We start from the raw sequence: 15,723 nt of genomic DNA, 5'->3' as shown, positions 1-15,723 counted from the left end.
TAAAAAATTCATCTCGGCCAAAAAATGTAATTAACTCGTGAACATTTTCGTGCGATCATTTTTCACAACTTTCGACGTGGATTATCACGACAAGAGTGCATCGATGAACTAAAATCTTTGTATGGCTATGAAGCACCATCCTGAAGCACTGTGAAAAACTGGTACAACGAATTCAATCATGGCCGACGCTCGCTCAAAGACGAATTCCGTGAAGGTCGTTCAAAAACAGCCGTTGTGCCAGAAAACATCGATGCCGTACGTGAACTGATAATGCAAGACCGTCATGTAACATACATTCAGATAGAGGCATGCCTATGCATTTCTCCCACCAGCATACATTCGATATTGCATGAACACCTGGCCGTAAAAAAGGTTTGTTCTCGTTGGTTCCCGCACAATTTGACAATCGCTCACAAAAAGGCTCGTGTGGATTGGTGTAAAGAACTGCTGAAAAAATACGATCGCGGTGCTTCAAAAGACGTTTATAAGACGAATAATGGATCTATGCGTGTGAGCCCAAAACAAAACAGCAATCGACAAATAAAAAAAAATAAAAAAAAAAATAAAACATTTTCGTTCATAAATATGCCCATTTACATTATTAGGCCAGAAATATATATAGCAACCTACGTATTTGCACAATAGACGATGTGTTGTTAGTGTCGATGGAGTGTCATCCGATTCATTCATTGCGTCTTCGGGAGTGCCACAAGGAAGCGTTTTGGGTCCACTTCTCTTTGTGCTGTTTACCAATGACATTTCCTGTTGCTTCTCTTTTGCTAACTTTATGATATATGCAGATGACTTAAAAATTTTAGTAATAATCAAAAACTTCGAAGATGTAATCAAACTTCAATGTGATATTGATATTTTTTATGATTGGTGCCTGAAATCGAAGCTTTTTCCGAATCTAGATAAATGTTCTCAGACCTCGTCTTACATTCAAGTTACAATATCTTTAATTGCGTCCTAAAATGACTAACTGAAATCAAAGATATTGGGATAATTTTTGACAATAGATTGTCTTTCAATAATCACATCAACTATATCACCTCTAAATCATTCTCTGTGCTTGGCTTTGTTCGTCGAAATGCTGCCAATTTTTCCTACCTCTACGCGTTAAAATTACAGTAAAATTTTTTTTGCTCGATCTACGCAGGAGGTTCTGGAGTACGCAGTGACGCCTATCGTCAATTAATACGATTGAGCGCGTTCAAAAGATTTTTCTAAAATTTGCTCTCCGCTCATTTAAATTTGTTGACCCAATACCATGGTATACTTCTCTTTTATTGCTTTTACATTATAAATTACTGGAAAATCAACGGTCCGTTCTCTGCCTTTCATTTGTTTTCAATGTAATTAATGGAGGTATTGACTGTCCCTATTTATTATGGAAAATTAATTAAAAAATGCGTTTCGCTTCCCTCTTCAACTCTCGGTAAGTATCCCATTCCGCACGTGTTGTGGTCGATCGTAATGTTGCGAGGTAAGCAGTCTGTTCTCTCTCCCCGCTGCCACACGGCACTCCTCGTCGTACCAGCTGTTCTTTTGCATTTTCCCAAAACCAAAGGTTTCGGTTGCAGCTGTACGTAAGAAGTTTGAAATGCCGTCCCTCAGATCTCTTATACGAAGTTGTTGACAAGTGTTCTCAGAGCACAGGAGTGCAAGTAATTGACCCGTCTAGTTTGTATGCTGGAGTCAACGTCCAGGGGCTCTGGGCGCGGCTACGGTTTGGGTGCCATAGGGCGAAGGTGGGCTGTATAGTTTTCTTGTTGATATTGATGGTACGTTGTTTGTCGTAGGGCAGCAAGTGGCTGATACCCAATTTGTCTATAATGATGTCCGGTCTAACTAATGGTGGTTGTTCATAGTTTTTAAAATGAAACATACGTGAAGCTGGTATCGGTTTCTGTATTCTTTGGTCAATAGTTAAGATAGGATTAATTCTTTAGCTTTAAGCAGAGATGTAAAGCGGTTGGCAAATCTGTAGATTCCTTGGTACCCAATATTCGAGCCAAATCTCCTCGGGCTTTGTCCCTGTATGACTTTGTCATTACCAACTCGGCTTCTCTGTTCAAACACATACAACCAATTTTGTTTAAAATAAGTGAGAGATGTTTATGACATCTTGGTAGAACTCTTCTACTGATTGTTAACTGCCTTGTACTATTGAGGTAATTTGATATTCTAGCGTTCCTTTCGTTTATCAGCGGAATGGTTTCTGAAAGCTCAGACCGCGTGCTTCTAACAAATAACTTTGTTTGCCCTTCTGTTTAATAGTTCACCACCTGAAGCATTTCTGTTAGGTATTGCGAAAAAACTTGTCGCAATTTCCACGTTCACAGATTGTATCAAAGAAGCACTACTTATTCCTCTTTCAACAAATTCCATTGATATTTCGGAACTCACATCTCCATTATAGAATAGGTTAGCATATCTAAGTTGCTTTTAGCAGGTGCTCGCTCGACTGTCGACGAAGGAGTCTCCTCCACACTATGTGATATTGGATGCCTTCGTCGTAGGTGATCATTCAAATGTAAGGTTACCCTAGCGAAATATTAATTCTAATCTGAGTGGCATCACCGGCACATCAAAAGCAACACTTGAATTTCAACCGCCAACGTGAACGCAGCCTACCGTGCGATATAATCTATTTTTTCAAATAAACTTTGTGAACTATAATTTTAATACAAATATAAATAAAAGACCATCCTGAACATTAGAAAGTGTCCGAAGAAAAACTTTTCAAATCAGAAGTAGGATTATTCCACGCGTACAAAACGTCAAAATGTGTACTAATACGTTTACTTGTACACAATTTTGTAAACGGTTCGCGTGATCAAATATGTGTGGAAATTAATAAACGAAAAATGTGCTAAACGTTAATTTGTGTATTTTCAAACGAAATTAATCCTGCCATATAACGAAAAGAGCACACAATTCTCAGTGAAACACATTTACGAACATACGTGTAAAATACTGCAAAACGTTAACATGTAGATTTCATAAACCTAAAGTGTATTATAAAAAACGAAAATTTTAAGTTATAACTTAACGTACAATTTAAATGTGTAAAAAAGTGAGAATCATCTCGATCATTCGATATATCGGCTAACGGCGCATCATCTTGAACATTCGATTTAACGGCGAGTGCGTATATGCAAAATAACGAAGTAGATAATATATAGCGAAGTACATAATTTGTAAAAATGAGAGCTGTTGTATTATTGAGTGTAGTACAACTAAAACGACAGTTATCAGAGCGAAATTGCTCAACGTCAGTTACGAAGGCAACACTCATAAGTGGTTTGAGTGAAACAATCGGGTCGGAGGAAATCGAAGTCGAAGAGGACGAAATCGAAAAAGTTACGGGAGATGATAGTGAACAGTGTGATGACGGAAGACAAAAATCGTTACAAAGACAAATGGACGAAATGCGCGGAATTTTAGAAAATGTGTTGTCATATATGCAAAATAATTCCCAAACTCGAAGTGTGCCAATTAAAAATTCAAGCAACATTGAAAATAGAAACGTCAATAACATTTCCCCTTTTGCAAATGCAACTGTAATAGCAGAACCAGTCAAAAACGCTGCTCCCTTCCTTCCTTTTCCTTCCTTAGCGTGCAAAATGTGTGAACAGTTGAGCCCGTGGTAAAAACGCAGAAATCAGCCATCTTTGTTTGTTTTCATTTGAACAATGTTGCCACTGCTCAATACGCATATATAGTTTTGTACACATCTATGTTTTCAATTACAATTTTTTATAATATAAAATATCAAAACTGAAAACAAACTATTAAAAATAGTTTACATGTTTATAAATAATAGCATTCGACTCTGATTTTTAGTTATTTTATGAAAATTTCAAACATATTGAAACATATTGAACAGATTGAATTATAAAAGTTGATATTACTACAGTATATCGATATAGGCAACACTGCGTTGTGAGAGAGCAATCAGCTGCCACGTTTCTACGGCAAAAATCCAAATGCCGTGAATTCTCACCGCATCCTACGTCAAAGAGAGATGGGAGTAGCGTTTTTCACTGTTCACTTACATTGCGCGCCCATAAGATAGGTCGTATCAACTGTGTGTTATGGATAACAAAAAGTATTTGTTACCCGAATATCTGTTAATTTTATTATTTTGGTTATCAGTTTGTTACCTTTAACATGTAATCATGTTAGCAGGAACAAGCTGTAACAAGCATATCTGTTACCCATTTGTTACTTCTAGCAAATTCAATTATTTTAAATAAAAGTCATTTTTTTTAATTATTTTGATTTATTTAATAATAAAATCAAAATAAGATATTAATTAAATTAATAATATGCCTATTATTATTGCATTCGGCAGAAAAATTATATACAAGTTATTTGAGTATAAAAATTATAATTGTAAAAATTCATATTTTTAAAAGTAAAATTAGACACTTCAACTTAGAACTAATATATACAACTTAAAACTAATATGTACAACTTAAAACTAATATATATAAGTAATAATAATAAAACTTATATTAATTTAGCCCTTAGTTTATATATACTGTTTTTATCCTTGTCAGGAAATATATCTAAACTTAAACGTAATAAGTTAAGGCATTCAAATATATACCAGTAAAAAAACCTACCAAAAACTAACCCTACGTATTTTAGTTTTAGTAGGGATTTCTTCTCCTTGCGTCCCTCTAGATTGTAATGGTACATTACATCGTCTGAAAACAAACCACGCAGTACGCCGTCCACACTGCCTTTTGCGCCCATTTATTTCAATATTAGCATCTGTAAAAAAAAATTACAGTAAATTTTATTACAATCGCATAATATTTAAAAACGAAATATTTACCATAGCATCCGTGCTTTCCTTTTGGGAAAGTTTGTCTTCCACGAAGCGCACGTGCTCTTCCGATGACATGGGCAGTTTCGAAGCGAGCTCCACATAATGCTCGTCCTCCTAATCACCGGTGATGCGGCTAATTAAATGGTGCGTCTTTGCCGCTATGACGCGGCATTCGCGCAATAATTTACTTTGCGCCTGCACCTCGGCCTTCTCTGGCATCTATAAAATTAAAATATAAAAATTAGCTTCTGTTTTAATTTGGTACTGTAATACTGAGTTACTTACTTTGTCTGTTAGGGACTTCTCAATGGCAGTGAGATGGGTCTCAATTGCATCCTGCTTCTGGATTATATCTGAAAAACATAAATGCATTTTTATAAAACAAATACTAATATATTTATATATTAATACATTATACCTGCATGGCCGCCAGACGATGGTGACGGTACCACAATTTCTGATGGTTCTGCTGGAGGAGCGCAAACGAGATTGTAAGAATTTGTTTTAAACACTTTATCTGTAAAAAAATATTATTAAAAAATGAAAAATATTTATGTTCAATACCACCTCTTTAGGGGCCCAAAGGTTGTGAGCATTCCACTTCGGAATCGATTTCTTCTACGAGGTAATCGAAATTCATTCTATGAAAAATCATAATAAAGGTGATGAATGAGTGGAACTAAAAGAATTTTATCATCTATAGGTATGGAAAAATACTTATATTTAATATCTAACCTACTTAAAACTACCTCATTTTCTGAAACTTTACCTACAAGTATGCCTAAATCTGCAGAAGCAATTGGCTCCTGAAAATAATCTTAAGTCTCAGAAAAAAGAAGGCCTATAAAAACATCGCCCTCAATTTTTTCGCCAATGAGTTTTATCGGCCCTGTTTTCTCTGAATAACAAAAGCTATCCTTATCTTTTTTAAAATCTAACGAAAATACCCCAAATTTTGAAACTTTACTAGAAGCTGCATACATATTCTTTCTCTCATAATATCTATTTTTTAATTGCTGCACTACTTTATACGGCTTTTTTATCATTTTCTTCAATGTTTGCATATAATTCTCAAACTTATATGCGGAGAAATTATCAATCGCGCCAAACCGTGTTACGCAGTCAGTTAAATGTAATAAGCCGTGTACATTAAAACTGATTAGGTGTTCGCCGTGTATACTTGAAAACAAATTAACAAATTCTTGCAAAATTTTGTCAGCTACATTTAATTGGTGTTCTTCTGACTGCTCATATGAAATAAGTCGAATTCCGACATGAAGCAAAAGAAAATGATAGTACAGGCATTCATCAATGCAGTCTTTTAAAACAAATATACCTGTATATAGCAAAAATTGTAGGAACTCTGTTGATTTCCAATTGCTTATTTCATTAAAGTCACGCACTATTCGGAAATTATTACATTACATTACATTACGGAAATATTTCCTTTAGAAATAAGCAATTTTAATAATTTTTTCATTACACCTAAGTCTACTAAATGCATTGGTTCCAAAGGAAATTGTGAAACCATATTAAAATTTGTAGATTCTAATATAATTTCTTTCTCCCTATACTCTAATCTATGATGTTCCCCATCTCTCCTAATTCTAAAACTTTCATCAGTTCGCGCTGATCCCACATTGGTTGAAAAACTAACTCTCCTTTTAGATAACGACTTGAGCATACACATTTTGGACAACAATTTTTCCCTGTATGAGAGATAACTGCAGTCACAAAGGCACGAGCAGGTGAATCACAGGTAAAGGACCTAATATCGAACTGTTTTATTAACTGATTTCTACCTACTTTCAGTCCGTTTGCTCTAAGAAGACCTACCTCATTACAAAAATCTCTAAGGAAATCTTCAGGGTTATTTGGTTTGCTTCTTCCTTGGAAGCAGGCAATTAAAAACGGACTAACATGAGGATAATTGGCTATTGAACCCATGACAGGCCACACACAATTTTTTGACGACTTTGTTAATTGCAGTCCGTCTATTCCAACGTCAATATCCACCTTTTCGGAATTTTCTAAGAAGTCAAATTCTTGAGAATTTAAGTTTTCTTCTATTCCAAAATACAAAAACTCTCCACCTTGTATGGCTTCAACGCAAACTTTTTCTCGCATTGTTCAGAGGAGGGTTTTCGCTGATAATGGCAAGCCATTAACACCAACTTTATCTAAAGTTTGAAGCAGGTCAGTGAGAGCATTTTGAGAAATATTATTTCTAATTGCCCACGCCTTCAATTCGACCACTTTATCGGACTGGTCCTCAACCTCCTCAACACATTGAAAATCTTCTTCAAACAAATACCTACTATTGGTTTCGTTATCGTTATCACAAAAATCCTCAAACCTATTACCACTTGCTCTGCTGGTGCTTGGTTCATTATCACTAATCCCTAACTCTAACCTATCGAAACTATCATTTGAAACCTCTTGAACAGATTCATTCAATCTTCGAAATTTTGCCACCGTAGCTTCAAATTTCGATTTTTCCTTGCTCAAGAGGTTTGAAAAGGTTTTCTTATTCATTATTTAAAACTAAAACTTAACTGATTGATAGGATCCACGTCGAAAACTAAAAAAAAAAATATTATATAATTATTATATAAAATTAAAAATATTAAGTGGTCGTTTAATTAAAAAATATAATATAGCAACAAATATTACTTTGATAAAGATTTTTGATTTGTAAATACTTACAAATAGTATATTACAGGAGGAAAATATAGTTGAGAAGTGTCTTTTTAAAAGAGAATATCTATTTCTTAATTAATTTTTGTAAAATGAGAAAACATTATAAGGGAAATATTTACTGATTTACCGAAAAATAGTAAATATTGTTGTCCAAAATGTGTATGTAAGTCGTTATCTAAAAGGAGAGTTAGTTTTTCAACCAATGTGGGATCAGCGCGAACTGATGAAAGTTTTAGAATTAGGAGAGATGGGGAACATCATAGATTAGAGTATAGGGAGAAAGAAATTATATTAGAATCTACAAATTTTAATATGGTTTCACAATTTCCTTTGGAACCAATGCATTTAGTAGACTTAGGTGTAATGAAAAAATTATTAAAATTGCTTATTTCTAAAGGAAATATTTCCGTAATGTAATGTAATGTAATAATTTCCGAATAGTGCGTGACTTTAATGAAATAAGCAATTGGAAATCAACAGAGTTCCTACAATTTTTGCTATATACAGGTATATTTGTTTAAAAAGACTGCATTGATGAATGCCTGTACTATCATTTTCTTTTGCTTCATGTCGGAATTCGACTTATTTCATATGAGCAGTCAGAAGAACACCAATTAAATGTAGCTGACAAAATTTTGCAAGAATTTGTTAATTTGTTTTCAAGTATACACGGCGAACACCTAATCAGTTTTAATGTACACGGCTTATTACATTTAACTGACTGCGTAACACGGTTTGGCGCGATTGATAATTTCTCCGCATATAAGTTTGAGAATTATATGCAAACATTGAAGAAAATGATAAAAAAGCCGTATAAAGTAGTGCAGCAATTAAAAAATAGATATTATGAGAGAAAGAATATGTATGCAGCTTCTAGTAAAGTTTCAAAATTTGGGGTATTTTCGTTAGATTTTAAAAAAGATAAGGATAGCTTTTGTTATTCAGAGAAAACAGGGCCGATAAAACTCATTGGCGAAAAAATTGAGGGCGATGTTTTTATAGGCCTTCTTTTTTCTGAGACTTAAGATTATTTTCAGGAGCCAATTGCTTCTGCAGATTTAGGCATACTTGTAGGTAAAGTTTCAGAAAATGAGGTAGTTTTAAGTAGGTTAGATATTAAATATAAGTATTTTTCCATACCTATAGATGATAAAATTCTTTTAGTTCCACTCATTCATCACCTTTTTTATGATTTTTCATAGAATGAATTTCGATTACCTCGTAGAAGAAATCGATTCCGAAGTGGAATGCTCACAACCTTTGGGCCCCTAAAGAGGTGGTATTGAACATAAATATTTTTCATTTTTTAATAATATGTGTTTACAGATAAAGTGTTTAAAACAAATTCTTACAATCTCGTTTGCGCTCCTCCAGCAGAACCATCAGAAATTGTGGTACCGTCACCATCGTCTGGCGGCCATGCAGGTATAATGTATTAATATATAAATATATTAGTATTTGTTTTATAAAAATGCATTTATGTTTTTCAGATATAATCCAGAAGCAGGATGCAATTGAGACCCATCTCACTGCCATTGAGAAGTCCCTAACAGACAAAGTAAGTAACTCAGTATTACAGTACCAAATTAAAACAGAAGCTAATTTTTATATTTTAATTTTCTAGATTCCAGAGAAGACCGAGGTGCAGGCGCAAAGTAAAATTATTGCGCGAATGCCGCGTCATAGCGGCAAAGACGCACCATTTAATTAGCCGCATCACCGGTGATTAGGAGGACGAGCATTATGTGGAGCTCGCTTCGAAACTGCCCATGTCATCGGAAGAGCACGTGCGCTTCGTGGAAGACAAACTTTCCCAAAAGGAAAGCACGGATGCTATGGTAAATATTTCGTTTTTAAATATTATGCGATTGTAATAAAATTTACTGTAATTTTTTTTACAGATGCTAATATTGAAATAAATGGGCGCAAAAGGCAGTGTGGACGGCGTACTGCGTGGTTTGTTTTCAGACGATGTAATGTACCATTACAATCTAGAGGGACGCAAGGAGAAGAAATCCCTACTAAAACTAAAATACGTAGGGTTAGTTTTTGGTAGGTTTTTTTACTGGTATATATTTGAATGCCTTAACTTATTACGTTTAAGTTTAGATATATTTCCTGACAAGGATAAAAACAGTATATATAAACTAAGGGCTAAATTAATATAAGTTTTATTATTATTACTTATATATATTAGTTTTAAGTTGTACATATTAGTTTTAAGTTGTATATATTAGTTCTAAGTTGAAGTGTCTAATTTTACTTTTAAAAATATGAATTTTTACAATTATAATTTTTATACTCAAATAACTTGTATATAATTTTTCTGCCGAATGCAATAATAATAGGCATATTATTAATTTAATTAATATCTTATTTTGATTTTATTATTAAATAAATCAAAATAATTAAAAAAAATGACTTTTATTTAAAATAATTGAATTTGCTAGAAGTAACAAATGGGTAACAGATATGCTTGTTACAGCTTGTTCCTGCTAACATGATTACATGTTAAAGGTAACAAACTGATAACCAAAATAATAAAATTAACAGATATTCGGGTAACAAATACTTTTTGTTATCCATAACACACAGTTGATACGACCTATCTTATGGGCGCGCAATGTAAGTGAACAGTGAAAAACGCTACTCCCATCTCTCTTTGACGTAGGATGCGGTGAGAATTCACGGCATTTGGATTTTTGCCGTAGAAACGTGGCAGCTGATTGCTCTCTCACAACGCAGTGTTGCCTATATCGATATACTGTAGTAATATCAACTTTTATAATTCAATCTGTTCAATATGTTTCAATATGTTTGAAATTTTCATAAAATAACTAAAAATCAGAGTCGAATGCTATTATTTATAAACATGTAAACTATTTTTAATAGTTTGTTTTCAGTTTTGATATTTTATATTATAAAAAATTGTAATTGAAAACATAGATGTGTACAAAACTATATATGCGTATTGAGCAGTGGCAACATTGTTCAAATGAAAACAAACAAAGATGGCTGATTTCTGCGTTTTTACCACGGGCTCAACTGTTCACACATTTTGCACGCTAAGGAAGGAAAAGGAAGGAAGGGAGCAGCGTTTTTGACTGGTTCTGCTATTACAGTTGCATTTGCAAAAGGGGAAATGTTATTGACGTTTCTATTTTCAATGTTGCTTGAATTTTTAATTGGCACACTTCGAGTTTGGGAATTATTTTGCATATATGACAACACATTTTCTAAAATTCCGCGCATTTCGTCCATTTGTCTTTGTAACGATTTTTGTCTTCCGTCATCACACTGTTCACTATCATCTCCCGTAACTTTTTCGATTTCGTCCTCTTCGACTTCGATTTCCTCCGACCCGATTGTTTCACTCAAACCACTTATGAGTGTTGCCTTCGTAACTGACGTTGAGCAATTTCGCTCTGATAACTGTCGTTTTAGTTGTACTACACTCAATAATACAACAGCTCTCATTTTTACAAATTATGTACTTCGCTATATATTATCTACTTCGTTATTTTGCATATACGCACTCGCCGTTAAATCGAATGTTCAAGATGATGCGCCGTTAGCCGATATATCGAATGATCGAGATGATTCTCACTTTTTTACACATTTAAATTGTACGTTAAGTTATAACTTAAAATTTTCGTTTTTTATAATACACTTTAGGTTTATGAAATCTACATGTTAACGTTTTGCAGTATTTTACACGTATGTTCGTAAATGTGTTTCACTGAGAATTGTGTGCTCTTTTCGTTATATGGCAGGATTAATTTCGTTTGAAAATACACAAATTAACGTTTAGCACATTTTTCGTTTATTAATTTCCACACATATTTGATCACGCGAACCGTTTACAAAATTGTGTACAAGTAAACGTATTAGTACACATTTTGACGTTTTGTACGCGTGGAATAATCCTACTTCTGATTTGAAAAGTTTTTCTTCGGACACTTTCTAATGTTCAGGATGGTCTTTTATTTATATTTGTATTAAAATTATAGTTCACAAAGTTTATTTGAAAAAATAGATTATATCGCACGGTAGGCTGCGTTCACGTTGGCGGTTGAAATTCAAGTGTTGCTTTTGATGTGCCGGTGATGCCACTCAGATTAGAATTAATATTTCGCTAGGGTAACCTTACATTTGAATGATCACCTACGACGAAGGCATCCAATATCACATAGTGTGGAGGAGACTCCTTCGTCGACAGTCGAGCGAGCACCTGCTAAAAGCAACTTAGATATGCTAACCTATTCTATAATGGAGATGTGAGTTCCGAAATATCAATGGAATTTGTTGAAAGAGGAATAAGTAGTGCTTCTTTGATACAATCTGTGAACGTGGAAATTGCGACAAGTTTTTTCGCAATACCTAACAGAAATGCTTCAGGTGGTGAACTATTAAACAGAAGGGCAAACAAAGTTATTTGTTAGAAGCACGCGGTCTGAGCTTTCAGAAACCATTCCGCTGATAAACGAAAGGAACGCTAGAATATCAAATTACCTCAATAGTACAAGGCAGTTAACAATCAGTAGAAGAGTTCTACCAAGATGTCATAAACATCTCTCACTTATTTTAAACAAAATTGGTTGTATGTGTTTGAACAGAGAAGCCGAGTTGGTAATGACAAAGTCATACAGGGACAAAGCCCGAGGAGATTTGGCTCGAATATTGGGTACCAAGGAATCTACAGATTTGCCAACCGCTTTACATCTCTGCTTAAAGCTAAAGAATTAATCCTATCTTAACTATTGACCAAAGAATACAGAAACCGATACCAGCTTCACGTATGTTTCATTTTAAAAACTATGAACAACCACCATTAGTTAGACCGGACATCATTATAGACAAATTGGGTATCAGCCACTTGCTGCCCTACGACAAACAACGTACCATCAATATCAACAAGAAAACTATACAGCCCACCTTCGCCCTATGGCACCCAAACCGTAGCCGCGCCCAGAGCCCCTGGACGTTGACTCCAGCATACAAACTAGACGGGTCAATTACTTGCACTCCTGTGCTCTGAGAACACTTGTCAACAACTTCGTATAAGAGATCTGAGGGACGGCATTTCAAACTTCTTACGTACAGCTGCAACCGAAACCTTTGGTTTTGGGAAAATGCAAAAGAACAGCTGGTACGACGAGGAGTGCCGTGTGGCAGCGGGGAGAGAGAACAGACTGCTTACCTCGCAACATTACGATCGACCACAACACGTGCGGAATGGGATACTTACCGAGAGTTGAAGAGGGAAGCGAAACGCATTTTTTAATTAATTTTCCATAATAAATAGGGACAGTCAATACCTCCATTAATTACATTGAAAACAAATGAAAGGCAGAGAACGGACCGTTGATTTTCCAGTAATTTATAATGTAAAAGCAATAAAAGAGAAGTATACCATGGTATTGGGTCAACAAATTTAAATGAGCGGAGAGCAAATTTTAGAAAAATCTTTTGAACGCGCTCAATCGTATTAATTGACGATAGGCGTCACTGCGTACTCCAGAACCTCCTGCGTAGATCGAGCAAAAAAAATTTTACTGTAATTTTAACGCGTAGAGGTAGGAAAAATTGGCAGCATTTCGACGAACAAAGCCAAGCACAGAGAATGATTTAGAGGTGATATAGTTGATGTGATTATTGAAAGACAATCTATTGTCAAAAATTATCCCAATATCTTTGATTTCAGTTAGTCATTTTAGGACGCAATTAAAGATATTGTAACTTGAATGTAAGACGAGGTCTGAGAACATTTATCTAGATTCGGAAAAAGCTTCGATTTCAGGCACCAATCATAAAAAATATCAATATCACATTGAAGTTTGATTACATCTTCGAAGTTTTTGATTATTACTAAAATTTTTAAGTCATCTGCATATATCATAAAGTTAGCAAAAGAGAAGCAACAGGAAATGTCATTGGTAAACAGCACAAAGAGAAGTGGACCCAAAACGCTTCCTTGTGGCACTCCCGAAGACGCAATGAATGAATCGGATGACACTCCATCGACACTAACAACACATCGTCTATTGTGCAAATACGTAGGTTGCTATATATATTTCTGGCCTAATAATGTAAATGGGCATATTTATGAACGAAAATGTTTTATTTTTTATTTTTTTTTATTTGTCGATTGCTGTTTTGTTTTGGGCTCACACGCATAGATCCATTATTCGTCTTATAAACGTCTTTTGAAGCACCGCGACCTCTTGAACAGATTCATTCAGTCTTCGAAATTTTGCCACCGTAGCTTCAAATTTCGATTTTTCCTTGCTCAAGAGGTTTGAAAAGGTTTTCTTATTCATTATTTAAAACTAAAACTTAACTGATTGATAGGATCCACGTCGAAAACTAAAAAAAAAAATATTATATAATTATTATATAAAATTAAAAATATTAAGTGGTCGTTTAATTAAAAAATATAATATAGCAACAAATATTACTTTGATAAAGATTTTTGATTTGTAAATACTTACAAATAGTATATTACAGGAGGAAAATATAGTTGAGAAGTGTCTTTTTAAAAGAGAATATCTATTTCTTAATTAATTTTTGTAAAATGAGAAAACATTATAAGGGAAATATTTACTGATTTACCGAAAAATAGTATTTCTGTTTAGGACACATAATTTAACCCTTTTTTACTTGCGACATATCTTTTTGAGATCAACATCCAAGTAAAGAAGTTGTGTATTTCAGCACTAAGGACAAAACAATATAAATAGTTTAAAAAAATTAAAATGTAAATATCCTTTTTTGAAAAGACACTCCTCATTTGCTTGAAGCTTGAAAAAGTTTAATTTTAATTTAATTTTTAAAATCCTGCTTAGGAGCAGAAATGCGTATATGTATGTTTATGATGAAACACTAATGTTGTTTTTATTTTAAACAATTTTAGATATTCTGCATGCGAACAGATATCTTGGACGAACAAATGAACATTTTTAATTATGGAGGAGGTTATCCAGTTCAAGAATTTAAATATTCGAGATATTTGCGTTTAAAGGTGGGTTTCCAGCTCTCAAAAAAAGCAAAAACTTCATATAAAAAAACGCTTATGAAATGATCAAGAAGTTTTCTGGTTTTCTGTTCACTAGCACTTCACTAATTCTGAAAAACCTCCTCAATCCGACAATACCCATTTTATTCCCGAAATCGTGGGACGGTATTCTAAAGTCGGCACAATTATAATTGTAACCGCACAATTCGTTTCAATTTAGATTTTAAATTTTTTACATTTACATATGTATGTATGTATATACATACATATATATGTAGATATAAAGTACAAATTACATATTTCACAAAAATGCATAATCTATAGCAACTATTTGAAATAAATATGCGCTATTTAGCTTTACTAATTTAAAACTTACTCTCTTATTTGTTTGTTGTACCCAATATACTTGAATCCTCCAAATGTTTTCTGTAATATTAAAATTTTTAATTATACACACAACATTCAATTCACAATGCTTACCTTTTTCTCCTAGTTAAGCCTTTTAGTTTCTCTATACAAAAGAAATTAATAATATACATATGTATATATAAATAATAGAAATTAATTATAAAGTATCAAATTATCAAGTAACGAACTTACCTCTTTAAAATCCAAAATAAACTGCGCTTTTCGTTTTCTTCTTCTTGAAAAATTGGGCATTCGTCTCCTATTCTAGCAAGTTAATATTACAATATGTTTAGAATGTCGATAGTTTTTCTCTATCTTACTTACGTATTCTCCCATTCAATTGAAAATTCCAGAAAATGTAACAGTGTTAGTGAACAGCTGAAAAAGTTTCAATGTGTTTGTGCAATCTGTTACCTCCGTCTTGCAGGGTACTTTACCAGTTACCTTGTATTTGATAGACGATCAATTATTACCTAGTGACATTTTATTAGGTCAAGAAAACTTTATAAACAATGTGCGGTTAAATATTAAAAACGGAAAAATAAAAAAAGAACGCGAACACGAACAATATACATATGTATTACAGTTGGAGAAAAAAAACGTTACGTTAATGAAAATGAAATTATATGTGAAATAAACGATAACGACAATAGAAATGTTTTTGCAAACAACCTAATTGAAATCGGAAAATCTAATTTAGTGAAAATGAAAATTGAATTAAATTCAAATGAAATTGTGTCTCAATCTCCATATCGTG

The 15,723-nt window shown here is 33.6% G+C and overlaps 2 long non-coding RNA genes across 3 annotated transcripts; one reads left to right on the top strand and one right to left on the bottom strand.

The window, feature by feature from the left end:
- Positions 1 to 5,508: 5,508 nt before the first annotated feature.
- Positions 5,509 to 15,229, bottom strand: LOC126765114 (uncharacterized). Of its 2 annotated transcripts, XR_007668263.1 has the most exons (5): positions 15,159 to 15,229; positions 15,039 to 15,069; positions 14,935 to 14,984; positions 13,765 to 13,909; positions 5,509 to 7,279 (listed from the first exon to the last, which is right to left on the bottom strand). It is a non-coding gene; the product is annotated as an uncharacterized LOC126765114 (long non-coding RNA). The 2 variants fall into 2 exon arrangements; XR_007668262.1 differs by lacking the exon at positions 5,509 to 7,279 and having other exon boundaries at positions 9,904 to 13,909.
- LOC126765124 (uncharacterized) lies at positions 7,726 to 9,869 on the top strand. The gene is made up of 5 exons (XR_007668274.1): positions 7,726 to 8,819; positions 8,870 to 8,968; positions 9,034 to 9,101; positions 9,168 to 9,381; positions 9,445 to 9,869. It is a non-coding gene; the product is annotated as an uncharacterized LOC126765124 (long non-coding RNA).
- Positions 15,230 to 15,723: the final 494 nt, after the last annotated feature.

This window comes from Bactrocera neohumeralis, unplaced genomic scaffold, assembly GCF_024586455.1.
Source record: "Bactrocera neohumeralis isolate Rockhampton unplaced genomic scaffold, APGP_CSIRO_Bneo_wtdbg2-racon-allhic-juicebox.fasta_v2 cluster10, whole genome shotgun sequence".
Taxonomy (NCBI): domain Eukaryota; kingdom Metazoa; phylum Arthropoda; class Insecta; order Diptera; family Tephritidae; genus Bactrocera; species Bactrocera neohumeralis.
Note: the sequence above shows the minus strand (reverse complement) of the source record. Positions and strands in the feature narration are given on the sequence as shown.